The sequence below is a fragment of the Dermacentor andersoni genome, chromosome 11 (genome assembly GCF_023375885.2).
Source record: "Dermacentor andersoni chromosome 11, qqDerAnde1_hic_scaffold, whole genome shotgun sequence".
Taxonomy (NCBI): domain Eukaryota; kingdom Metazoa; phylum Arthropoda; class Arachnida; order Ixodida; family Ixodidae; genus Dermacentor; species Dermacentor andersoni.
In genome coordinates, this window is record NC_092824.1 from 90,793,950 (window position 1) to 90,815,490 (window position 21,541).

Consider the following 21,541-nt stretch of genomic DNA (forward strand, 5'->3'; position numbering starts at 1 on the left):
TACAGCGCCCATGAACAAAGCCTTAGGTCTTGCAGCGCGCGAGCTTTCGAAGCGAAGCTCATTGCGTCGTTGATTTACGACAAGGCTCGACAAAAGAGAAAATGGAGCTCCGCTGACAGCGTGACGACCGACGTGCTCCACAAATAACAAGAGGACTCGCTTCACCTCTGTATAGGCAAGCGAGACAGAGAAGCGTGTCGTTTATGAGCTCGCAGAACGCCGCGCACTCACCCCCCTGTCCTGTGAAGGGGTTTGATATAACGCGGTCTATTAGTGAATTGCGCTTCTGCAAACGCAAAACGGTCACTCTTACCTTGCGAAAAGTATTCGAAGCCAGGGAGGATTCCGCCCTCCCCCCTCATTTTTTTATTCGCCCAACGATAGTCGAGTTGTAAAAAAAAAAAAAAAAATCATGAGCCATTCCACTCTGTGAGCGTGGTTGACCAGCGAAGCTGTTTAGCACACGACACGGAGGTGACACGTAATTTTGAACAAAGGTACGAACTCATTTATCGTCTTGATGGGTTGTCATGCATCGTCACAGAAGGTACGCACATTCATTTATTGCCCTTTCCCGCCGCGAAACAACCTCACTGTGCCGCTTGTGGCTGGGAGTGGCGTTAACGAACGCATACTCCTATCATTTGGGAATGGCCGAGAGCCCGATGTGCGGCTCCTGTGGGTGGGAGGAAACCATCGAGCACCTATTGTGTACCTGCGCTCGCTACGATGTACAACGCCTCTCTCTGCGGGCAACTTCACACCGACTGTACTCGAGACCGTTCACCGAGTCGAAGATACTCGGACCGTGGCCGCACCCGTCACTGGCGCGAAAAGCGATTCGTGCACTAGTGCGATACTTGAAGTGCACCGGCTTAAGAGACCGTTTATAGTGTCCCTGTGTATGGTGTCCCTCCCACACGCACTCTGTGGTTGCAACCTCCCTTTTTTCCTCTTTCTATTCCCGTTTCCCCTCACACCCAGTGTAGGTTAGCAAAATGGGTGCTCTTCTGGTTGACTTCCCCGCCTTTCCTGTCCTTGCTGTCTCTCTCTCTCCAACTTCCACCGATCTCTCTCTCTCTCTCACTCAACCTCTGTCTCGCGTGTTGAACGTCATCCTTGCAGAGAGAAAGTCTGCAGAGCCTTCACAGTTTTTCCTGTATGCATCGCAGTCGCTGCTTTGTATACAAACGTCAAATAGTGCTTATCTATGTATATGTCGTTTATGCATCGCTCAAAAGTTCAGCACAAAGGTCGCGCTTGCGCAAGGTCCACCGACACGCCTTTGGTCGCAATGCTGTCACGCAGAGAAACTCGCAGCAGAGCCACCAATCGCCGTCCCTCGACCCCTCGTGACGCGTGCTTCGCCCGGTTCTCTAACGCCGGTAATGCGTTTCGTAACCCACCCGCGGTTAACCGCGACGTGACCAGCTTTTTCAGGGTTAACTGCAAGTGGTGACCCGAGGGCCGCCGGGTGTCTGCGTGCCGACTTGCCGTTTCTCGGGACACGGGAGTGCATGCATCCTGCCTCCACACTCCATTCTGCCCGCGCATTATATATACGCACGACGGTCGTATACACGCCTCCACCCGTTTTCTCGTTGACTCGCGGTGTTTGCGGTCGTTGTGTTGTGTGCGTGTGTGTGGTCTGCGTGTTCTAGGCTGCACACTGTACGCGTGTTTTTGCGTGGATGTGTGCGCGGTCAGCCCCCCTTCTCGACGTATATACGATATATGCGCAGTGCGCGCCGTTGCCCCACGGGCTATCGAACGAGCTGTGTGCTACAAAACTAGCGTGGGCGGTAAACACTCAACCCGGCCCGAATGTCTGACGCAAAGCTCCCGCGTCTGCATGACGTGACGTCGGTGACCCAACTCTTATATACACGTACTGCTCTTTTTTTACGTAAAGCTTGATCACTGTAACCATTTAGAAGTGTACGGGCGAACGCAGAGAGAGAGATAGAGACGGAGGAAAGGGGAAAGGCAGGGAGGTTAACCAGAGGGGAAGATCCGGTTTGCTACCCTGCGCTGTGGAAAGAGGAGAGGAGGACGTAAAAGTTTTCGTAGCAGTAGTGTCACTGGTTGGTTATCTGTATAAATAGATAGGTAAATGAATAAAGTAAAGGAAGGCAATTACTAGTGACTGCCGCAAATGTCTAGCCCAGTCTGCTGACACCTGAGCAACATATTTACAACACAGCAACTGGAAACTTTGCTTGTGAAGCAACTTCCTCCGCGGCAGAGTTTTCACCCGGCTCCGGCACACCAACACTGTTAGGTGAAATTCAGAAACAAGAATGGCCTCGCTACAACGCCGCATGTAAATATGTTGCTCAGGTGTCAGCAGACTGGGGCAGACTGGGGTTTTGGCACGTAAAGCCCCATAATTTCACATCGCCGCATGGTATATGGAATTTTGGTGAGCGATATGTTGATGCGTTAATGTTACGAGTAGGTATATGCTCCGAACCTTTCTTGTGGAATGACGAGAGTGCTGTGAAATTGCAAAGCTTTTGTGCATCTTGAGTGAGAAACTTATCAGGAGGACCGCGCGGCTTTGATCGTTTTTTTTTTTTTTTTTTTTTTGTTTATCAGTCATACGATGCGACAGACGATGATGCTAGAGAAAGCATAGACGAAGTTTTTTGCTTAATTGAAATGTAAAAAAAAAATGATGTGTAGTAAAAAGCAAATTGACGCTGGTGGGGGCCGTGCCTCCGGCCACTTTCTTGGCCATTTATGTATAGTATAGGTGATTGGCCCTGGGAGCGCTAGCCAGCGTTCCTCGCGACCCAAGTTGTGCCACGTGGTACGGGAGCTTGGGAACCGGCAGCTGGCCTTAATAAACCCCCGTATACTACTACGTCATCGCAGCAAAACTGCCAAGTTCGAGGGCAACGCTATGGGAAGAACTCCCCATGCGGAAATTCAGATTCTTGCGCCTTGAACCCTAAGTAGAAGCTGAAACGCAACATCCTCGATGGCTTCTATATATGCTTGATCACTCTAAAGGTTACTCCGACCGATTTGGCTCGCGTAATTTCTGGTTCGCAGGCTACAAAACCCTGAAGACGTGTCGCAGGTAAACAGCGCGAAAGAAGGAAGGCCGAGTTCTTCGACACAACGACGAGATGGAACCAGATGGCGCGAGGCACTAGAATTGTACTGTATAGGCTCTCTTAGGTTAAAGGTAACCCGCACAAAAACTCTACACGAGCCGCGATCCGGGTATACCGACACCTCTGCCCTCGGTCACGCAGTACGCGCCAAGAAACACCCCGCGACATAACTAACCCAAAAGCGACACTGACCGCGGCTCGCCGCGCATACAAGCAAGCTCGCTGTCCGAGGCCAGTCACCGCATTACTGTTCCTGTCACGCGCGACACACCGAACGGGACCTCGGCAACTGGGAGCCCGTGCCCGCGATCGTGTTCGCGAATGGAATGCCTCGCTCCCTTCTTTTGGCTCTCTCGTGCAGTTCATTCTTCTTCTTCCACTTCTACACGTTCACGTCGCTCGAACCACTGCCGCCACGCAGGACAGAGAGGCGCCGTGAGACTCGTTGTTGAAGGATTTGCGACCCACGTCTAATGGCAGCTCTGCGGTTCGTTCGTTCGAACGCGGCACGGAGCTTCGAAAAAAAAAAAAAAAAAAAACGACCCGCAAAGGGCTTCGCGTGTCAGCTAGCTGTAATGAGGTAAATATGCGCGCGCTGTACTTTCTCTTCGCCAAGCGGTATGCCGTCGGTGAATGGGCCGCGTGCGGTACCCGCGAAAGGCCAGTCATGGCCACGTGCGTATGACAGCGCCGTCTGGGTGATCGGCGGGATTACTGCGTTTCGCGTTCGTATACGCGTATGCAACGCATTCGTTAACGCCTTCGGACGGCGAGGCGTCCGGTGCCGGATGCGCGTGCGGGGCCCGTTTGCAAACCAAATTTTTTTCCCGACACCGTTTGTACGCCTCCGCGCTTGGAGTTCATGACGGGAACGGCTCGGGTGTGCGGGATTGGGGTGAGCGCTGCGTGGCGTCCACGTCTGTCGGGCATCCTCGTTGCCGCTTTCTCCTGTGGCGGTTGTAGCCGTTGTCGTCAGACGATATGGCTCATACCTTTTCTGGGGGTTTGGCCAAGAATCGGGTGGATAAGGCCTATAAGGCCTGTTTGGGTTCCTTGCGTCGTCCTGGTCTTTGTTGTTGTGGTAGTTGCTGTTGCTATCTTTGTTATCGTCGCAGTTGTTGTTTACTGCTTCCTGTTTTGCAGTCAGGGGTATCTTGACTTTGTGGCGAGGACTTTCCCTGTCTCTCTCTATTTTGACCGTGCGATATCCGCGTCTGCTTTCATAATACATATTTTTTTTCTTTTTTTTTTTCGCTTTGCAGATGCGTTGACCTTCCGCCCATCCATATATTTACCTCAAAGAGCGCGAGCCTTGGCTTTCCAGCGAAAGCGATGCTTTCAAGGGAGCCTGCGGCGGCTATAGGGAAAACCAATTAAGTAAAAGAAAAAGAAATAAAGAAGAGCGCATCAACTGGTGTGTCGTATCGTAAGCTGTCTTGTCTGCAAGAACCATGGCCCGCTTTTAGATAGGACTTAGAGTCTGAGGACAGGAAGGTGACCGACGGGCGTCCGTCTTTGGAGGTGGTAGTGGCGTGGCTCTTTAGCTGTGACTATGGAATTGGGTCTTGATCTCACCCTGACTTGCATGCGCTTTGGCTGCGACTGTGCCTTGCGGTTAGCTGCGGTATACGTGTTCCTGTCTTCGATACCAGCGTGACCTTACACCGCACAGGGCTAAATACCTGCAGACGGCGATGACGCCGGGACTCACCGACGACAGGGCGCCGATAGAGTTCCGTGCATTTCTTCGTGCCAACGTATATGGTCTCTGAAACGCGGCTCATAATTTGTGATCAATTGCCTTTTCATAACTAGAGACACGAAGTTGATCGCCGGGGATTATTTGCTCGGAATTCTTCCGCTGCTCCTCCGATCCCAATTTGTGGGCAAGTTTTCAGACTAGCGGCGAGGAGATGCGACGTGCCGTGCTTTGCTGTTGCTCTGCAGCACTGGTTGGGGAACTCGCGCGTCCGGCTTTGGAGGTGGTATCGGCGTGGCTCTGTACCTGTCAATATGGATTCGAGTCTTGCTCTCGCCCTGACTTGCACGTGCTCTGGCTGCGGCTGTGCCTCTGGCTGTCGGACTTGCCGAGGGTAGAGTGTTGCGGCTTTCGCGGCATATTTCGGCACAAGTTTCGCAGTACGCTCGATGCGGTGACGGTATAAGCGGAAAACGTAAGCGTTCGGAACTCAAGCACGGCTACACTCGATGACGCGTTATTATCCTTCTACTCTCGGAAGCGTTCCCCACGCAGTAATAAGATCGGCGCTTCACGCGTCAGCTCACGTAATGAAAGAAAGAAAGAGAAAGAAAGAAGGAAAGAAAGAAAGAAAGAAAGAAAGCTTCAGGTTGCGCTGGCACGTGGTTCCGTGATCGCTAATTACTTTCGCCCGAGGAGCTATTTCTCGCACGCCTGTTTAGCTCTCCGAGATCTCGTATTTCCGTCAACAGCTTCAGCAGCGCCGCTGTGAGCGTTCCTGACAGCCTTCTCAACATCCGTCGCTCTAAGTCAGTGCGAAAAGTCTAACGATAGAGTTCGCCTAGCACTTACTTTCTATTATTTATAACCCAGCAGGCTGTTTCAGTAGCCTTAAAGCATTTCTTTTTCTTCCTTCTAAAAACGGCGGTGTTCTTGCCGAAAGGTAGGGAACGTTTTCCAGGTGCCGCGTTCTGTACCCGTTTGCAGCTGTAAGCAGAATAATTTGTGACTTAAAATACGATCGGAAAGAAAAGTGTTTTTATATACCTTTCTCAGTTCATTATTGAGACTCGCGGTCTAGCGAGAGTTCGGAATCGCCAAAAAATTCTCGCGGTCGTGCATGCCACGAGAATGAGGGCTGACATTTCCTGGGTTTTCTGGGAGCGTTTCATAAGTTTATTCAATGACTTGCCGCCTAATTAGTTTATGATTCCGGCCTTTTCTAAGCGTCGCTAAAATTATCCGTGCGCGTTAATCATTTCCTCCATTGCCTCGTACATGATTGATTGATTGATTGATTGATTGATTGATTGATTGCTTGATTGATTTTACCGATCAATTGTTCCAGGGCGACTCGGGGACTAGTGTCAAATACTTCGGAATTGAAGGCGGCGCATAAATTTCATCGGCCAATTTTGTTCTGTGGTTTTTTAACCTGCTCCTATATCCAATTACAGACAATGCTATGGGCGTAGTTAAGTTCTGCCGCCATAGCAGTACGGCCGCTGTTGTTGGGAAACGAACCGGCGACCATGCCCGACAGCGTCACCTCCTACTATTAACTTTAAGCCAGAGATGGCTACAGTTCTATGACTGAGAATTATGTTTGCGCTGTAACGAGTAACGTAACCAAGTGTGTGTACTTGATTGATTTACGCAATGAGTTACGCCTCATTACTTTTCTCTAAGAAGTGCCGCGGGTCTCTTAAAAACTTTCCGAATTAAGAGAGTTGCGAATCGCCTTGCGCGAGAGGTCGCCGTCAAAGATCGAGAAACGGGGACTTCATCGCTGCAGTAGCTTTCACGTGAATTGTCGCTTGTGGTAATGTAATAGAAATTTCATGTGCAATTCGTTTTTTTTTTGCCACAGTAAACGTTACACACCGCGTCGCCATACTCGGAAGTATCCCATTCCGTATCATCGACGAATGTCCCCCAGTCGCTTATCTCTTGGCTTCGAAGGTTGCGCAGCAGTCTTAACTTGCGCCGTGGTTCTATAAGGAGTCGTCGATAGTGTCGTACGCGATAAGCGTAAGCGGCTCTCGACTTAGCCGAGTGTGTGTACAGACCGACGTCGGCGGCGAGTCATCTTAAAATAGCCGCTTTGCGAGCAACGCTCCAGCTACGCGCTCGTGGGAAAAGCAGTGGTGCAGCCAAAATTTCTCCGCCGCCTCGACGCCAGTTTCGTCGTTTATGATCGTTAAGTTTTGACTATATGGGCCCTTATGCATGGTGTTGTGCCTGTATGAGCTAGCGCCCTTTTAATTACAACTTTTAGTTGATGAACCAGGCGTGCCCGAATTTCTTTAGTTACAATTCCACCAATTCCACTTGCGGCCAGTTGTGTTTTCATCCACTTTCATTTCCCTTTACATTGTCGTTTCGACACTTCAAATAAAGATAAGTTACCTACCTTATGCTTTCCCTGGTTTCGTTCTCTGGTGGCTTCATATTATTGTAGTGTGTGGTTGGGTGCGTGTGCGTGTTGACTGATTTTGACTGTTTGCGTGAAGGGTCGGACGACTGTAGGGGCCGATCTCGTTTTCAAATTTAGCCGGCGCACTCGGGCTTCATGGCGATCATTCGTTCTCTTTAAATCGTCCTTGCCCGTTCGCTTGCTTGCTTTATTCACTGAATGCGTCGCGCTCTGCCTCCCCCCTCCTTCCCCCCGCGCTGCCATTTCCTCGGGGCATTCATTCGTTCGGGCCTCCACGCGTTTTCTCTCTCTCTCTCTCTCGTGTGTGTGTGTGTGTTCTTTCCTTTCTTTTCCTTTTTCGTGCTCTGGGCTGCGGAACCCGGGCTTTATTGCGCTCTCTCTCTCTGTCTTTCTCGTGGTTCTCCGCTTTCCCGCGGGGAAAACACCTGCTCTCCTCGGACGGCTATTTGCGAGGCGCCGGGAACGGACTTTGCGAAATGGAAAGCGGCAGCGAGAGGAGGAAAGGGGTGGGCGAGGGGGAGATGTGTTGAGTGTGTGTGTGCGTGTGAAGGAGGGGGAGGTGGTAGTAAGGGGGCGGTCATCTTGACTACGCATCCAAGTGGAGGGCTTCCTGCTCTGAGCTCCGAAGGAGCGAGGCCAGCGCTCGAGCTATCGTCGCCCAGCCTCCCCCGAAGGCAACTGAGAGAGAGGGGGGAGGGAGGGGAGAGGAGGGTGTAGGGGCGAGCGCGAGCCGGCGCTCGGACCCGGAGACTTCTCTTTGCGAGGCCCAAACGCGTGCGCGCTCGCGCGTCGCTCGCTCGCCGATTCAGGGGGCCCGCGAGACACCTGCGTTTTTTTTTTTCGCGATTCTATGGATTTGTGTAGCGCCGTGGCTCACAAAGTGTCCGTGTCTTCGCTTTCTGCGATGCCATCCGCCGTTGGAACTTCTTTGCCGTTGGACTCGCGTGTGCTTCCTAGACTACCCTGCGGCAGCGCGGGCTTCAGAATGTGCTTCGGAACGTGTAAGTGCTCGAAAAGTACGAATTTCCGGGGTTTTTTCTTCTTTTACGCGCCAAAATCCCTTTCTGATTGTGGGGCACGCTGTAGTGGGGAACTCCGAATTCGGGCCACCTGGAGTTACGTTAGCTTCGTCCAGTGCTGGGTGCCCGGGCGTTTACATAACCCGTTGCGGCGGGTGCGGAAGTGCTCGAAGGCTATTTATTGGAGGATTGGCTGTAGGACTTATCATGGTTAACATTATAGTGGCGTAAAATCTTAGATTTAACTATAACGGTCATGCTGGGACTGTGTTGTTGCGCTGTCTTCGGTGTCTTCATTTCTTCTGTGTGCTGCGTGTGTGTTGTGCGTATGTTGTGCGTATGTGCGGGCGTGTGAGTTTTCAGCTGAATCTAAAGGGCGCCAACGTTTTAAGTAGCATACACGGGTGCATGGTTGAAAATTAAGTTCACTGGTGAGGAAAACGCGCTTAGGTAGAACACTGTATCCGGACTCAACGACAGAGCAGCACAATACAACTTCTTTTTCTTTGTTCCTTTGTTAAACAGTATTACAAGAGTGCTAGGCGTCTTGTTACGACATGTCAGCAAGTTTTTGTACCAGCTCTTAGCGTCACTCTTAGATATGAGAATGTGCACCTTCGCACTGAATGCCGTGATGATCGTTCCACTGTGACGTTTTCTTGCGCCTCAGTAACGCGGTCGGCCGCTGCTGATTACAATAATAATGTATACTTAAGGGAGTAATATGTGCACACAACCGAGCAGCCTGTGTGCTCTGGCGTTGTCGTATATGTGTTTCACAATTCGCCCCGCCGCGTTTTTCCTCTTCCGTTGCGCCGTTTGCACGCATTGGAGGCTGCTTAATGATGCCGCCGGTGTCCTTGCCCGGTAGCGCTATCACCGAATGGTCCTTACGTCCACTGCCGCCAGAGATTTCGCTACACCTCTGTTCCCCGTCAGCCGAACGAAGCTGACGCTCTCAGAAGTCGACATTCTGTCAGTCCATGTAATTATGTGCCATTCCTATAGACCGAGTTCCTCCCCCTTCCACGTACTCATTCCCTTACTCTATAATATCCCGCGCCCATGTGGTCTACGTACGCAACGCGTGACTTGTTCCAGCTTCTATTCTTCGTGTCAAACGTTGCGTTATGTATCCATGTGTGTTTGCTTTCTGAAGTGCGCGGTCGTCTTCCTGTCTGTTAAGCGTTAATTGCGCCAATCATTTTCTTTGTCATAGCTAGTTGCGTAGCGTTCGGTTTCGCAGTTTTCTGTCGACGATGACAGCGTGTCGCGAAAAGATCGATAGGTCGCCATCCAAAATCAATAACGTTGCCGACAGATGGAGTAGCGCACTGTGGTGTTGAAGTTACATGAACAGTGATAGAACCACAAAGGCCGGCCTACGTTCTGGTAAGTGGACCTACCTTCGTCAAAGCCTTTGACTGACATATAGGTCCACCTATCAGAACGTAGGGCCAGCTTTTCCGAGGCGCTCTACCCCTGTTTATGTAACTTCTGTACCACTATACGTGGCAAATTATTCATAATTAACTCGCTATACGACGCGCGCTGCTGCCTGTGTACGGGCGTGCTCATGACTTGGATCTATACTGAGATGGACCCCATTTAACTATACTGCCACACGTGGTCTGGAAAGTGAGAGTTCGTCATGTCGACCTTGCTCGATAATTGAGCAGCTTATCATTGTGAAGAAGCCGGCGAAAGCGTGTAGTCGCAAAGTTTCCGATTTTCTTCGTCCGCAACGAAGATGAATCGAGGCCGCGCGACAATGCTTGGATGCGTCTCGGCGCGCACCGGTACGTGTAGGGAACCAGGTCAGCCTGAGCACTCGTATACGTGTTGGCTCTAGCTGACAGCTCTGATCGAGAAGGCTGACGTCATAACGCCCCAGTCACACGGGGCACCTTCATCTGCCGCGCTGGCTTAGCGGCTATATGGCGCTGCGATGCTAAGCTCGAGGTCGCTGGTGCGATTACCTGCTGCGGTGGCCGCATTTAAACGGGGGCGAAAAGCTAAGACGTTCGTGTACTTAGATTTCAAGTGCGTGTTAAAGGACACCGGCTGGTCAAAATTAATACGAATTGCCCCACTACGGCGCACCTCGTGATCATATCGGTTTTGTGGCGTGTAAAAAAAAAACCTCTAGAATTTTGATGTCTAACGGGGCACTTTCAATCGCGATCGAGCCGGATCGGAATTGAATTTCTCCACTTCTATTCGCTCTTTTCCGCGAGCTGCAGAACTGCGTGAGCCAATCGCGACCGCCCGATTCGATTCAGATCGTTCTCTATCGCAATCAAAAAAGACAGTTATAGTGTCCCGTGTGACTGGGGTATATAAAGGCGGCCGTCCTTGCCCAACCTTTGTACTCGCGTGAGGGAGTTGTCTAAAACTTGAGTTCTAAGGGAGAATTTACCTGTTATACGTAGAATCGACAAAGGCTTTTACTTTTCCGTCCAGAGTACCAGCTCTGCACGAGAATGCTCACTCTGCTATCGTGAGCGAGCACTAGGAAGGCGCAAGCATATATGTCTGCTTACCGCCCGAGCGAACTGTCCACTCAGCGCGTTTCTTCGCGCCCCGACGCAAAACCTTACGGGTATATCGCAATCTACTACGCAGGTTGGTAAACTTGTTCGGATAAAATGGCTAGTTGGAAGAGTGCATGCATACTTTAATCTATACATATCTGCGGACAAACAGCCTAATAATAAACGTTAGAGGACAGAAATACTACTTGTCCTTAGACCGTCAAGAAACCATGTACGGGGTGTAAGCCTTACGCATGATAGCACTGATATACGATGCCTCATAGGCGAACGTCTATATGTTCCGCTTCTACGAACTGATAAAATAAACTTCTGTAACGGAAGAAACGAAATAACCAGCCTATATACTCGATCGGAAGAAGGGAAGGCGCAGACAAGGTTAGCAGTAACAGCGACGCTAGCGGAGGAAATAAATAAAAATACAAGAGGGGAGCGCGAGTGTAACGTGCCGAGCGGACCGTAATCTTTATGGCCGCAGCCGTTCTGTCTGGCAACGCGTGACGCGTGCCCACATTTCGTACAGTCGGTTCTTTTACAACTCTCGGCCCCCGCTGCGTGTTGCTGCCTCGGCCGGACATGGGGGGTCGGATAGATGAACGAGCGCAAGCTCGAGAAGGTCCTCGTTGACCGCCGCCGCCTCTGCGTCGGGTGAAAACGTGATCCCGGAACTGGAAGAATCTCGCGGCCGAGCGTGTGAGTCGTCATCTTCGCCCCCTGGCGGCCGCTCTTATTATTATTATATCACTCTCGTTACGCGGTTGCTCGGTGTTGACGAGGAGGCCGGGAGACGTCTCGTTCGAGCGCAGAAGAAGCGACGAGAAGAAATTACACCTGGAGGCTGTGGAGGGAAGAGAGAAGAAGCATTCGCCCTTCGTCGCGACCTGTGAGTTGTCGCTGTTCTTTTTTTCGCGAACGGTGTTTTCTTTTAGTGCGTGCGTGCGACGAAGCCTGCGCCGTGAGCGCGATGTCCCGCTGCTCCACTTCCGAATGTCCTTCTCTGCCGTTCGCTTTGGTTCTGTTGGTGAGTGCGTTGAAAGTTTTGTGCAAGCGAAGTGTACGCTCGTATGTACACCCGCCGCGGTGGTTCTCTTAAGACGGTCACTTTGTTGTTGAGCGCGAGGTAGCGGGTTCGATGCCCGGCCACGGCTGCTGCATTTCGATGGGCGCGAAACGCTCAAACGGTTGCTTCTGCTTGGGTTTATAGGTGCACGTTAAGGAAGCCCAGGTGGTCGAAATTTGTTTTCGGAGTCGTCCACTACGACGTTCGTCGTGACCTACTGTGGAGTTGCGAGACGTTAAAGAAGCCCACAATTTCAGGAGTTCGGCGCACGTGTGCGTTTCTGTCTGTGCCTGTCTTTTGCGTCGACGCGTGTATCCTTTCGTGCTTTTTGTGCGTCTGTCAGCCAGTCTGACTTCTCTCACTGTGTTTAAGCGTCTGTGTGTTTAAGTTTGCGCGTTCCGTGCGGATTCCTCTGTGGTTGTATGTTTGTTTTTCCCGCGCGATTTCTCCTCCGCCAAACGAGCACAGTGCACATAGGCAGGCAGGCTCTGGAGTCGCGAGCAGTAAATTGCCGCCTGTCACCGTGTTTGTCGGAAATGCGTCCATCAATCGCGTGCCGGTAGTTATACAGCCATTAAAAAGTAAGAAGCAGAGGTGAGAGCGGCGGCGAACTGGAGGCCACGTGCAGAGGCACCGGTAGGAAGGAACCCGGTTCCTGACGGGCGAATAGAAACAAGGCCCGGGTAACCTGGTTTTTGTTCAGTGGACGATATGAAGGGCTGCTCCGAATGGAGTTGTTCTGCCTTGCGCCAATTCACGTCACAGTGTGGATTTCTTTTACATTGTTGTTTTCGTTGCTTTGTGGGTTCTTACGTCAACTTTCAATCAATGTTTGCTGCAAATGTAGGTCACTGGACATATTATTATAAGCTGAAATGTCACATGGTATAGTTGCCTGTATGACCGCTTCGCCTTTCTTCCTTTTGATTCCACAGATTTATCCGTACGTGTTACCCTTCGTTAGCAACACATTTTATGGATGTTAAAGGTGAGTGTTATTGAGTGTGCATACAATAAGAGTTTACGATGAAAAACTTGCAACCTCGCTAGCTCTTGCAGCGTGTGCGACATTTCTTGAAATGAACGAACGTTTAACAGGAAATGTATAATATGCGAAAAGAATTAAGCTCCTGTAACGTCTATGTTGCAGAAAACAAAATATCAAGAAAGTGGGTAAGAAAATGAAATGGGGTGCCGTAGCCACATTGGAAGTCCAGTCACCGGTCGAACCGAGATGTTACTTGTACTTCGCATTATACGCTCTACTTCGCATCTTACACGCTGATTGATGCGTCGTTTAGCAAACCCGCATAAAAAACTTACGCCGCATTCCTTGTTAAAGTAAGTTTGAGGAGCCCATGCGACTCGCATGGAAGTATATAAATGGGGTATAGCGACGGGGAAAACAAGTTAGGAGGGAAAGGAAGCACAGTCGGGCACGGCAGAGAATTGCGTGATGTGATTCGGTTAGGAAATTTGCAGGCTTACTATAAGATAGGCTCAGCTGGCGCAAGAAAGGGGCAGTTGGAGATCGCGGCGAGAGACCTTCGTCCTGCAGTGGAAACAAAAATAGGCTGAATGATGATGATGGCGGTGGTCGACAGGTTCTGTATCTGAATGAACGCGCCGCTTAAACAAAAGCAATTTTAAGGCAGGAATTCGCGGGGTCGGACGCATCCGGCGACGCGTCCTAAACCGTCGCGTCCTAAACGCCCCGACTGGCGCATTTAACTTCCTTCTTGTTTTCGTTCCTCATTTCTTTAAGCACCACAAACGGCGTGGTGCATTTGAGGCAGTCACCCCCCCTGCTGACTCTATTCAATCGGCCTTCGGGTCTTCTTGCCTCCGAGACGGCGCGACCGACTCACTTGGTCGACAGTGCGTGCACACTTCGACGCCGCGAGGCGAACGACTCGGCCGTGAAGGCTGAATCACCCCTGCCGTATGGATACGTTAGAACGTGTATAGTATACACGGATTGCGTACGCCTGCGGCGAGGCTTTAGTTCGAACTTGGTCTACTGCCCCCTGAAGGTGCATACCACTCCTGACCTCGTAGTATCTTTTTGTTGTTGTAGTCGTCGTTGTTGTTGTCTTTTGTATCGCGTTTTTACAGCCAACGCCTGCGCCGTACATAGGATTGCGTACTTTTGCGTCTCTTGGGCAGTCCTATAGTGCCCTCTGTTTGCTCCAAGCTCGAAACGTGATTTGAGCTGCTCCAGTCGGCTCCCGAAAGCTTCGCAGTCTGGCGCTGCTTCGCATTTCTCGGTATAATTTATGCGGTTCGTGAAGATCATTCGCGCCCGTTCTTACATGGTAGCAACAGGCATTCGTCGCTTTCAGGGACGTCGCTGCCTGGGTTGGAACCTCTGATCTTTTTAGTCTGCATTTGCATCTGGCTGATGTTACAAAGTGTGATCGCTAACCTGTGTGGTCGCGTAGGAAGGAGGTTTTAGAGAGTTTTAGCACACCGTTACCTGCCATCCGTTACGGCTACTGCCCCGATCGCTCGGCCAGCTTTAGGCGTTCTAGCGAAGCTGCTCTGCCCATGCACCTCAGGTGCCCCGCACAAGACTCCGCATCTCCAGGACACGGTTGCAGTGATGGTACAGAGTAGTAGTAGTAGGGGCGCGCTAAAACTCTCTATTTTGGGCGATCGCATTAACTGCTCGTAACGCACTTCTATTTCTCAGGTACTATTACGATTCTGGGAATCGGGTGAGGAAGTTTGTGTGCCGGTACGGCGCCGTCTTGGCTACTGCTTTGCGAACGATTAGCTTTAATTACCCGTAAGCTGCTCCCGTACCCGGCTTACTTTTCCCGTTTCGTGTCTAAAGAACGCGTGTTTAAGTTAGGCCTGTTCTGAATCGGTTCGCAGCAAAAAGAAAAAGCTTCACTCCCACGCGAATTTGCCTCGCCCTTGATGTTTGCTCGAGGGAAGCCATGCGGAAGGCGGCACAGCGAAGTAGTAGAGTTCCCTAACGACACACACATGCATGGGCGCGAACACAAAGGAATGTAAAAAAAAACAAAAAAAAAACGAGAATGCCTTTCTCCGAACTGGAATAACAAGTAAAAACGCGGTGGTGTGTGCGTGTGTACATATATATATATATATATATCTGCGTTTGAGAAGTTCTCGAGATTCTCGTAACGAGGTGTCGCATTAAGAAACCATTCCGTTTTTGCGAGCAGCCCTAAGGAACAGAAGGAAGAAAACGAAAGAAAGAAAATGTTGTGCATTCGGGCATCAAAAAGTATTCTCTTATTCCTTCCCAGAGCCTTGTCACAGTCAGGATGCATATGGTGCCCCCGAAGCGCACAGGCATAGTTATGACAATTAATTGCGATATGCCCTTCTCTGAACGTCGAGGAAGTGAAGAGCGGTCCTAGATTACTGGCGTCGGCTTAACGAACACGTGCATAATTGTGCATATATGGCTGAGGTGTATGTTAATGCGGCGCTCTCCGGGGCCGCTGGGCGCGCATGCTCTATGGGAATGTTAGAGACTAAGATAGAATAGACGTTGCGCTAAAAGCGGAACTCCTTATGATTTTACTTGGCCCTGGGGAAAGCGTCGTCGAGCAAATTAGACGAGCGCCCCAATCACGAGGATAGCGTGGACGCTGTTTGGTGTTCCTTCAATTTCAAAAAAAGAATCATAACGAGATGTATTAGTGCGGAACTTGAGTTTTGAAAACATTCCTTGTGCCACAACTGGCGAAGTGCAAGAAAATAATTCGAAAGTTGTGAAAGCACTAGCGCAAGCACCGGCGCTGAGCTTCCGACACGAAATAAAAAAAAAAGAAAGAAAAATGAAAGAAAAACTTTGACCATTTTTTTTATTATTATGTGTGTGTATAGGAGACGTCGGTATCATGGGTGACGACCGCTGCTCCTTCTCGCTTGGATAGAGTACAATGCAAAGAAGACAGTCCGGCTCAAGCAGACAAGACAAACAGTAGATATCAAATATAGGCCGGCTCGAACAAAGAAACGAGCGAGATAGAACATTAAAATGAAATGGAAATAAAGGTAGAAACGCGCGTATTAATGCATAGTTCACATTAACTTCAAATTAGCACATTGTACGCCATGCACAGCACACCGATTTTCGCTCATCAAGTAACGTAAATTAAGATTGTAAATTGGTCACTTGCAGTTCACTTTTATTTCAAGGAAGCACAATTATACACGGTTACATCACAGATTGTAACAAAATCAAGATCGAGGAATACGTCGCGTGGAAATTCGGCCTGCATTTTCTCTTCTAACAACCAACCTCTTACCGCAAAATTACCCAAGAACAGAGTTCCGAAAGGTTACTTCATCACTCAAAATTGTTTTACTATTTAGCGTTCTTTTAAGCTGGCAATCCAGATTGAGTGCTAATGACCTCTGTTCTTGACGAGAATGCGGAGCCCCGAGTTACGATTGCTCGTATGTCGAAATTCGTGATTCGGGCGCAAAGATACCATCTAATCACTTTTCGCTCAAGAACGTAAACAGAGCTCCAGTTGTCGAGCGCAAGTGATATCGGCTAATTACGTTTCCTTTTCTTTCTTGCTTATTCTTGCTTTCTTGCTTATAATTAAACGCTGTTATATGTTTGAGGACTAAAAAGAAAGCGTACAAGAATACAAGCGTACAAGACAGCGTACAAGCGCAGAATCAACTTTCAATCCGGAAGTTGCTTCCACTTCCCTTTCTTGCCGCTATAGGCGAGCCTGCCCGCGCATTTCAAGCAGGCCGTCCTTCGCTTTGTTCCCAGGACCCCCCACAGCGGTCATCGATATTAAAGGGGTAAGCGGCGGATTATCTATCGCTGCCCGGCGACCTCTGATCGCGGGGTCCGGGGTTCCTCTCCAAATTGCTCCGGAGCGGCTTTCTCTCGCTCCTATACGCTCTCGTCTCACCTACTCCGTGCGCAGAATGCTATACGGTCCGCGTCGAAGTTGTACACGTGCTGCTGTTGAAATTCAGCATGTGATTCCGATGCTTCTTGAATGTAAAAGATGTTGGACGTCGTTGCACATGCTGTTAGACTTTGTGTGATACGTATGGGCAGTGTGCTGTATTACTTGTAGATTGCCGGGCCTCAGAACTCGTACAAACTGGGATACATAGCGCAAGAAAGACACAGGGACAAGCAGGAACACGGACGAACACGGGGCCTGCTTGTCCCTGTGTCTTTCTTGCGCTACGTAACCCAGTTTGTACGTATCCCACCAATACGCCCAAACTTCTTCCCTGCTGAGAACTCGACCAGGCTCTCTGCTTTATAGTGTCACCCTCTTCGTTCGAAATAACGAGTGTCATAAAAAAATCGGTGATTCGAACCCAGTAAGGAACGATGGCTACGCCGCGCCCCCTCCCTCACTCCGCCCTCCTTTCCCTCCCTTCTTGATCCACTAGTTTGTTGACGCATCCCTTAAGTAGCGTTACTGTTAAGCTATGCAACTCTCTTATCAGACCCAGATATCCGGCATTGTTCCAGCCATCTAGGTAACAGGTAGAGTATGTTTGCGTTTTTGCTGATACCGCGGCGATGAATGATGCCTTCCTTTAGTACGGAGATAACGGTTTCGTGCTGTCGTTGAGTTGTGCGACAGCTTGGCCGAGCACATACTTGCGTGGGCTCGGGTTATCTCATCTGGCGGCCCCTCATGAAGTGTGCGTCCTATAGTTGTCCCTTCTCCACGGCTCATGCTTTGGTACTTGTACAACATTCCGGGCAAGTTTTTTCCGAGAGATCTACGTGTCCAGGCACAGCGAGGGCTGTATTGCACTTTCGGGCTTGTCCTTGAGGTTCGGGTGCACTGACCCGCAGACCGATTTCGCGTGCACGGTGAGTAGCGCTGTTAGTCGATTTTGTTGTTACACTGATGTACGCGTAGGACCCGCGTATAACGAGTTATGGAACGAAAACTGGTAGGCGTAAACGTTACGAACCAGGAAGGTAGTGGCATTCATTATTGAACAAACAAGCGTAGCTCATTTTCTAGTTGACCTAGAAGTGCGACAAATGCAGTTGTGCAGGTAGGACAAGGTGTAATTGGACAGGGCAGATGAGCGACGATCCATCGGAGTAACACAGCAAATGCCAAAGGATGGCAAATACATGGGCTGGATGTTCGTTGAGTTTGATATTCGCAAGCATATAGGTTGAGTAAGCTGACGCAAGACGATGGTTATTGGGGAGCATTGGGATGCCCTTGTTCCGCATTGGACATAAATAGACGGATGGTGTTATCTGCCGAGGTCTCTCCGTGGTTAGCGTTATGCCTCCGATCTCAAGGTCGCGCGTTCGATTTGTTTGCCGCAACGGCTCTTACTACGATGGAGGCCAAATGCACAACCGCTCGTGAAGCACGCTTTGGGCGGCCGGTAAATAACTCCAGGTGCTCAGTTATTCCAGAGCCCTTCACCGCGCGCGGTCTCTCATTGCTCGCGCGTTGCTCCATGTAATTAATCTTCCCATCAGTCATCTACAGTGTAGTATAGTATGTGTACTCTAGGCTGAAGAGTCAGTCCGGTCATGTATCCACTATACACGACGCGCGCAGTGCTATTGGTATCTTCGCTATTTACGACGGTTGTGCATGCCAATAGTCAGTGGAGAGTTTTAGATTAGGGGGACGCAAGCATTGGGGACCTCTAGCGCTCGGGGCCTCAACTCTATTGAATTACGCTCTGAATTTCGCGTACATAGCGCGCCTACTTGATTATATCTCTGTGTGCGCCAGGAACGTGCGAGAGGCAGCGCAACGGTATACCCAGGAGCGCGTTGTATTTGTACTCCCCATGTCCGCCGATCTGCGGCGAAATAGTACAAAGAGTACAAGCTTTCTACCATAGCTTCCGAAATCTTCCTATCTCAAAGGTCCTAGGAGGTCGGCGCGCCTATCTCCCGACTTCACTGATTGGCGGCGGTGGCATCTCGGAGGTTTCTTCACTAGGCTTGGACGCGTTCGAAACGAAAAGCGATCTTGAAAACTCTTCGGGTTTATCCGCAATACTGTGTTGACGAAGCGGCCTGCAGATTAAGCGAAGCCCGTTTATACAGCCATGTGTTGGGAACGAAGTGGATTTTAGCAGAACAACGGCCGCATACAGTTCGAAGCACCATTCCGCTAAGCCCGCTTTTACGCTAAACACGCTAAACTAAAACTCTCTAACGACAGGTAAACAACGAAGCGCGCGCTTCGCGTGCCATCTCTTCGCGCGTCTGAGTTACGTTTCGGTGACGGGCTGTTACTGGCGTTCATTTGGTCCCGTGCGCGACGAGAGAAACCTATAAGTTGCAGCGCGACACCCGAAACGCGCCTCTCCTCCCTTCCCTCCGCCACTCCCTCTTCACCCCGCGTTTTCCTCTCCACATGTACACCGACCCCAACCCCACAACCGTTGCTTGAACGCTTTGCAACAAAAAGCTTCGATTTGCCGGCCTCGCTCGGCCAATGCGGTGGTATACACAGAGAATGCGAAATGGCGCGCGCATACACACACATACACGCACACACGTTCAGTCGTCAGGGAAACGGTCCGAGCGTCAAAATAATGCGCCCGCAGAGAACGCGGGACGGCCCGCGTGCGTGTGGCTGTTCGAGGAGCGTTCCTCCTGCACGGCTGTCGACAGCAAGCGGAGTCGCACGTACGCGTGCCGTATCAAGTGTTGGTGCAACCCCCGGGAGTGGCTCGAACTTGGCGCTGCGGGCCGTGTGACTTATGCACTGCCTCTCGTTCCGGGGCAGTGCGGCTCTGTAGAGATCTGCGGCTCGCAAACTGTGCCAGAGTTGTTGAGCGGACCGGAACGCGTACGACGCACGGAGAAGCTGGATTAGATGTGAGTACGACGCGGATAATCCGTTCCGCTCTGCTTGTTGTATGTGACTGCTTGGGTTGTTAAATTTGTTGTAGGGGTACTGACGCGTGCTTTGGTAATTGTGTACAAACTCCGCCACACTCTTATTCCCGCGCAAGAGGATAGCACTCGGCAAGTATTGAGGTCGGGAAACACTTGTAAATATATTTTAATTTGGTGCTGCCCGTGAAAGGCCGTGCCCGCGGCGTCATCCGCGTTATCGTGACGTCATGGAACCGAGCAAAATTTGATGTCGTAGTGTGTCAATAAGGGAGCTACGTGATGACGCGGTATATCAGTGGCAGTATATATGCTTTCGTTTCACCGACGTGGCATGCAATTCAGCCCGGAAGCCGGCTTGTAATAGGAACCGAGCAGATTCAACTGGATTTGGCCCGCCCTGCGCTTAGAAGGACGTCTAGAATAGGTTCCGTGTGGTTGACGGGCGACAGACGCTGTGCCATTGTCGATACGCAGTAAGAATATGTATTAAGAATATGCTTGACACAGTCTAGCATACATGGCGAATCGAAGGCTACCCTCGTGCAATAAACTCGAGGGCTATCCGGACATCTAACACGCTGTAGGAACTGCCCATGCATCAGATGCGTGAAATAAATAAAATCGCGAGCTCATCGGCGTGCTTTGTCAAAAAAACTCACTCACGCGAAGGTAATTGGCGACAGGCAAGGACAGGACTACGGAAGACCGGCACAACAAGACGCGGTTATCTATAGATATCGATTTGAAACACCGCACAGTAGTCTAAAATTAGTAAGCTTCTTCCAGTAAGTTCGTGCGCGACATATTCGATTTTTCCGTAATGGTTTCATGGTTCGTTCTTCTACTTACTTCCCGTGAAGCATTACACTTGACGCAGCTGATGACACCGCAGACGCACATTTGAGTCTTCGCTCGTTTGGCAGTTCGACTAAAGAACTTCGCACCCTCGAAATTACCTAGAAAAGTCCCGAAATAACGCCGCCGTCTCCTTGAAATTCGCGTTAAAACTTCGCTGCAAGTAATCAGAATCGGGTTATTTCACGCCAGTTATATGTACTCAAGCAGGAATTGGGAGGAATCGTTGTTTACTTCTTTTTCTGGTGACTACCAATGTTTCCTCTGTCCTTCTTTCGTGATCGCTTGTGACTGCGCGTTTTTTTCGTTTGCCCATGCAGATACTATATCAGGTCACCTTGGAACCCATCTTATCTTCCACTCGAAGACAGTAGCCCCCCCCCCCCCCCCTCCCTCCGAAGCTTGTTTCCTATGGGCATTTTTTGCCATATTTCCAACCGCACTGTAGTATGCAGCCGCTGGTTTTAGCGGTATACTATATATATTTCGGCCCGTTTTAGAGCGCAGCTCTTTGGCGTCCGTTCCTGGGTTTCGCGTCGTCGTCGGCGTTGTCGTCGGCCTCGTAACCAGCTCCGCCCCCCTTTCATCCCCCCAGCGCTAGCAGCGACCGACTGATACCGCTGGATGCCGCTGACGCCGCTAGAGAGTCAAGATAACGTGACTGCATAGAACACCGTCGCCGCCATGCAGAAAGAGGAGGAAAGGGTCCCCCCCCCTGTTCTTGTGTGGCGGATAGGGTGCTCTTCAGTTGCCGACGCGCCGGTTATTTCACGTAGGCCCCGGCACGTCGACGAATACGTGACCACCTTCCCACGGCTAGACCTGGTTCTTAGCGCTGCGGAAGCGAGGGTATCATATTGCTTGTGTCGGCATCGGCGGCGTTGTCCCTGAAACCAACTCCGCAGCTGGGGTTGACTCACTATCGGCGTC

At 50.6% G+C, this 21,541-nt stretch overlaps 1 protein-coding gene across 11 annotated transcripts in view; it reads left to right on the top strand.

Moving 5' to 3' along the window:
* Window positions 1-21,541, top strand: part of LOC126539023 (uncharacterized) — a 240,793-nt gene that overhangs the window by 175,015 nt on the left and 44,237 nt on the right. Inside the window, exon 1 of one of the 11 annotated variants that reach the window (XM_050185717.3) lies at window positions 7,971-8,259. The exons of the other annotated variants lie outside the window; for them this stretch is intronic. The gene's annotated coding sequence lies outside the window, so the exon portion shown is untranslated. Of the gene's footprint in view, window positions 1-7,970; window positions 8,260-21,541 lie in introns of those variants that run through there. 11 annotated transcript variants of the gene reach the window in all.